The sequence below is a fragment of the Crinia signifera genome, unplaced genomic scaffold (assembly GCF_055691185.1).
Source record: "Crinia signifera unplaced genomic scaffold, ASM5569118v1 HAP2_SCAFFOLD_74, whole genome shotgun sequence".
NCBI lineage: Eukaryota > Metazoa > Chordata > Amphibia > Anura > Myobatrachidae > Crinia > Crinia signifera.
This window is the reverse complement of record NW_028142643.1, coordinates 262,275-267,940: the sequence shown is the minus strand read 5'-3', so window position 1 is coordinate 267,940 and position 5,666 is coordinate 262,275. Positions and strand designations below refer to the sequence as shown.

Sequence of the window (5,666 nt, the reverse complement as noted above, 5' to 3'; positions counted from 1 at the left end):
TATTCCCTTTTCAGATCCATGCCTCCCTCATGGCAGGCGAGAATTGTACCACTAAAGCACAAGATTCTACCACTAAATCATTGTATGTTAAATTCTATACCTGCACCACCAAAATGCAAAGAGCCAGGCACTCTTTAACAAAATATATCGCTGTTTCAGGTGTACATCAGTGGGTGAAACCATGCAGGAATATCAGGATCTACTGAATGTGGAAACTTTGCTTTGGTTTAATAGTGTAGATTGAAGAGCAAGCGTTGCCTTGCCTTGATGCTACAACACTGTAACAAAGCCTGGCCAGCTTAGTCAATAGAAATAAAACTCCCAAGCTAAGAGTCATATGCTTTTAGTACAACATTTGTTTGGTGTTTATTCCCTTTTCAGATCCAGACCTCTCTCTTGGCAGGTGGGAATTCTACCACTTAACCACAAGATTCTAACATTAATTTATTGTATGTGGAATTCTATACCTGCACCACCAAAATGCAAAGAGCCAGACACTCTTTACCAAAATATACCATAATTTCAGTAAAACTTGAGTACTGCATTGGCCGGGAATCGAACCCGGGCCTCCCGCGTGGCAGGTGAGAATTCTACCACTGAACAACCAATGCTTCACATTTTACTTCACGGTTACTTACCCATTTTCCTCAATTTGTGAAACCAAGCATGCATCTCAGTGTACTGAATGTGGTAGCCTAGATCTACTTTAATAGCTTGTATTGCACTCCTTGGCTTGAGTGGCCTTTTTGTCACATCACAGTAACCAAGCCTGGCTAGCTCAGTCGGTAGAGCATGAGACTCTTAATCTCAGGGTCGTGGGTTCGAGCCCCACGTTGGGCGATGTTTTTTCCCAGAATTCTACAGGCGAGATCTCTGTCACTAGACAACCAAACGTGTTTTATTTGAAACTTAAAAGAGGTGTACATCAGTGTGTGAAACCAAGCAGGAATCTCAGGATCTACTAAATGTGGAAACCTTGCTTTGGTTTTATAAATTGAAGGGCAATCCTTGCCTTGCCATGATGCCATAACACTGTAAAAAAGCCTAGCTATCTGAGTCAATAGCGAATAAGACTCCAAATCTAAGAGTCATTTGCTTTGAGCACAACATTGGGTGGTGTTTATTCCCTTTTCAGATCCATGCCTCCCTCATGGCAGGCGAGAATTCCACCACTAAACCACAAGATTCTACCACTAAATCATTGTATGTTAAATTCTATACCTGCACCACCAAAATGCAAAGAGCCAGGCACTCTTTAACAAAATATATCGCTGTTTCAGGTGTACATCAGTGGGTGAAACCATGCAGGAATATCAGGATCTACTGAATGTGGAAACTTTGCTTTGGTTTAATAGTGTAGATTGAAGAGCAAGCGTTGCCTTGCCTTGATGCTACAACACTGTAACAAAGCCTGGCCAGCTTAGTCAATAGAAATAAAACTCCCAAGCTAAGAGTCATATGCTTTTAGTACAACATTTGTTTGGTTTTTATTCCCTTTTCAGATCCAGACCTCTCTCTTGGCAGGTGGGAATTCTACCAATAAACCACAAGATTCTACCATTAATTTATTGTATGTGGAATTCTATACCTGCACCACCAAAAAGCAAAGAGCCAGACACTCTTTAACAAAATATACCATAATTTCAGTAAAACTTGAGTACTGCATTGGCCGGGAATCGAACCCGGGCCTCCCGCGTGGCAGGCGAGAATTCTACCGCTAAACAACCAATGTTTCACATTGTACTTCACGGTTACTTACCCATTTTCCTCAATTTGTGAAACCAAGCATGCATCTCAGTGTACTGAATGTGGTAGCCTAGATCTACTTTAATAGCTTGTAGGGCACTCCTTGGCTTGAGTGGCCTTTTTGTCACACACAGATCCATGCCTCCCTCATGGCAGGCGAGAATTCTACCACTAAACCACAAGATTCTACCACTAAATCATTGTATGTTAAATTCTATACCTGCACCACCAAAATGCAAAGAGCCAGGCACTCTTTAACAAAATATACCATAATTTCAGTAAAACTTGAGTACTGCATTGGCCGGGAATCGAACCTGGGCCTCCCGCGTGGCAGGCGAGAATTCTACCACTGAACAACCAATGCTTCACATTTTACTTCACGGTTACTTACCCATTTTCCTCAATGTGTGAAACCAAGCATGCATCTCAGTGTACTGAATGTGGTAGCCTAGATCTACTTTAATAGCTTGTAGGGCACTCCTTGGCTTGTGTGGCCTTTTTGTCACATCACAGTAACCAAGCCTGGCTAGCTCAGTCGGTAGAGCATGAGACTCTTAATCTCAGGGTCGTGGGTTCGAGCCCCACGTTGGGCAGTGTTTTTTCCCAGAATTCTACAGGCGAGATCTCTGTCACTACACAACCAAACGTGTTTTATTTGAAACTTAAAAGAGGTGTACATCAGTGTGTGAAACCAAGCAGGAATCTCAGGATCTACTAAATGTGGAAACCTTGCTTTGGTTTTATAAATTGAAGGGCAATCCTTGCCTTGCCATGATGCCATAACACTGTAAAAAAGCCTAGCTATCTGAGTCAATAGCGAAAAAGACTCCAAATCTAAGAGTCATTTGCTTTGAGCACAACATTGGGTGGTGTTTATTCCCTTTTCAGATCCATGCCTCCCTCATGGCAGGCGAGAATTCTACCACTAAACCACAAGATTCTACCACTAAATCATTGTATGTTAAATTCTATACCTGCACCACCAAAATGCAAAGAGCCATGCACTATTTAACAAAATATATCGCTGTTTCAGGTGTACATCAGTGGGTGAAACCATGCAGGAATATCAGGATCTACTGAATGTGGAAACTTTGCTTTGGTTTAATAGTGTAGATTGAAGAGCAAGCGTTGCCTTGCCTTGATGCTACAACACTGTAACAAAGCCTGGCCAGCTTAGTCAATAGAAATAAAACTCCCAAGCTAAGAGTCATATGCTTTTAGTACAACATTTGTTTGGTGTTTATTCCCTTTTCAGATCCAGACCTCTCTCTTGGCAGGTGGGAATTCTACCACTAAACCACAAGATTCTACCATTAATTTATTGTATGTGGAATTCTATACCTGCACCACCAAAAAGCAAAGAGCCAGACACTCTTTAACAAAATATACCATAATTTCAGTAAAACTTGAGTACTGCATTGGCCGGGAATCGAACCCGGGCCTCCCGCGTGGCAGGCGAGAATTCTACCACTGAACAACCAATGCTTCACATTTTACTTCACGGTTACTTACCCATTTTCCTCAATGTGTGAAACCAAGCATGCATCTCAGTGTACTGAATGTGGTAGCCTAGATCTACTTTAATAGCTTGTATTGCACTCCTTGGCTTGAGTGGCCTTTTTGTCACACAACAGTAACCAAGCCTGGCTAGCTCAGTCGGTAGAGCATGAGACTCTTAATCTCAGGGTCGTGGGTTCGAGCCCCACGTTGGGCGGTGTTTTTTCCCAGAATTCTACAGGCGAGATCTCTGTCACTACACAACCAAACGTGTTTTATTTGAAACTTAAAAGAGGTGTACATCAGTGTGTGAAACCAAGCAGGAATCTCAGGATCTACTAAATGTGGAAACCTTGCTTTGGTTTTATAGATTGAAGGGCAATCCTTGCCTTGCCATGATGCCATAACACTGTAAAAAAGCCTAGCTATCTGAGTCAATAGCGAAAAAGACTCCAAATCTAAGAGTCATTTGCTTTGAGCACAACATTGGGTGGTGTTTATTCCCTTTTCAGATCCATGCCTCCCTCATGGCAGGCGAGAATTCTACCACTAAACCACAAGATTCTATCACTAAATCCTTGTATGTTAAATTCTATACCTGCACCACCAAAATGCAAAGAGCCATGAACTCTTTAACAAAATATATCGCTGTTTCAGGTGTACATCAGTGGGTGAAACCATGCAGGAATATCAGGATCTACTGAATGTGGAAACTTTGCTTTGGTTTAGTAGTGTAGATTGAAGAGCAAGCGTTGCCTTGCCTTGATGCTACAACACTGTAACAAAGCCTGGTTAGCTTAGTCAATAGAAATAAAACTCCCAAGCTAAGAGTCATATGCTTTTAGTACAACATTTGTTTGGTGTTTATTCCCTTTTCAGATCCAGACCTCTCTCTTGGCAGGTGGGAATTCTACCACTAAACCACAAGATTCTACCATTAATTTATTGTATGTGGAATTCTATACCTGCACCACCAAAAAGCAAAGAGCCAGACACTCTTTAACAAAATAAACCATAATTTCAGTAAAACTTGAATACTGCATTGGCCTGGAATCGAACCCGGGCCTCCCGCGTGGCAGGCGAGAATTCTACCACTGAACAACCAATGCTTCACATTTTACTTCACGGTTACTTACCCATTTTCCTCAATGTGTGAAACCAAGCATGCATCTCAGTGTACTGAATGTGGTAGCCTAGATCTACTTTAATAGCTTGTATTGCACTCCTTGGCTTGAGTGGCCTTTTTGTCAAATCACAGTAACCAAGCCTGGCTAGCTCAGTCGGTAGAACATGAGACTCTTAATCTCAGGGTCATGGGTTCGAGCCCCACATTGGGCAGTGTTTTTTCCCAGAATTCTACAGGCGAGATCTCTGTCACTACACAACCAAACGTGTTTTATTTGAAACTTAAAAGAGGTGTACATCAGTGTGTGAAACCAAGCAGGAATCTCAGGATCTACTAAATGTGGAAACCTTGCTTTGGTTTTATAGATTGAAGGGCAATCCTTGCCTTGCCATGATGCCATAACACTGTAAAAAAGCCTAGCTATCTGAGTCAATAGCGAATAAGACTCCAAATCTAAGAGTCATTTGCTTTGAGCACAACATTGGGTGGTGTTTATTCCCTTTTCAGATCCATGCCTCCCTCATGGCAGGCGAGAATTCTACCACTAAACCACAAGATTCTACCACTAAATCATTGTATGTTGAATTCTATGCCTGCACCACCAAAATGCAAAGAGCCATGCACTATTTAACAAAATATATCGCTGTTTCAGGTGTACATCAGTGGGTGAAACCATGCAGGAATATCAGGATCTACTGAATGTGGAAACTTTGGTTTAGTAGTGTAGATTGAAGAGCAAGCGTTGCCTTGCCTTGATGCTACAACACTGTAACAAAGCCTGGCCAGCTTAGTCAATAGAAATAAAACTCCCAAGCTAAGAGTCATATGCTTTTAGTACAACATTTGTTTGGTGTTTATTCCCTTTTCAGATCCAGACCTCTCTCTTGGCATGTGGGAATTCTACCACTAAACCACAAGATTCTACCATTAATTTATTGTATGTGGAATTCTATACCTGCACCACCAAAAAGCAAAGAGCCAGACACTCTTTAACAAAATATACCATAATTTCAGTAAAACTTGAGTACTGCATTGGCCGGGAATCGAACCCGGGCCTCCCGCGTGGCAGGCGAGAATTCTACCACTGAACAACCAATGCTTCACATTTTACTTCACGGTTACTTACCCATTTTCCTCAATGTGTGAAACCAAGCATGCATCTCAGTGTACTGAATGTGGTAGCCTAGATCTACTTTAATAGCTTGTATTGCACTACTTGGCTTGAGTGGCCTTTTTGTCAAATCACAGTAACCAAGCCTGGCTAGCTCAGTCGGTAGAACATGAGACTCTTAATCTC

General features: G+C 41.9%; 1 non-coding gene across 1 annotated transcript; it reads left to right on the top strand.

Annotated features, from left to right (window-relative positions):
* Positions 1-2,266: 2,266 nt before the first annotated feature.
* TRNAK-CUU (transfer RNA lysine (anticodon CUU)) lies at positions 2,267-2,339 on the top strand. Its single transcript has one exon. It is a non-coding gene; the product is annotated as a tRNA-Lys (tRNA).
* The last annotated feature ends 3,327 nt before the right edge of the window (positions 2,340-5,666 follow it).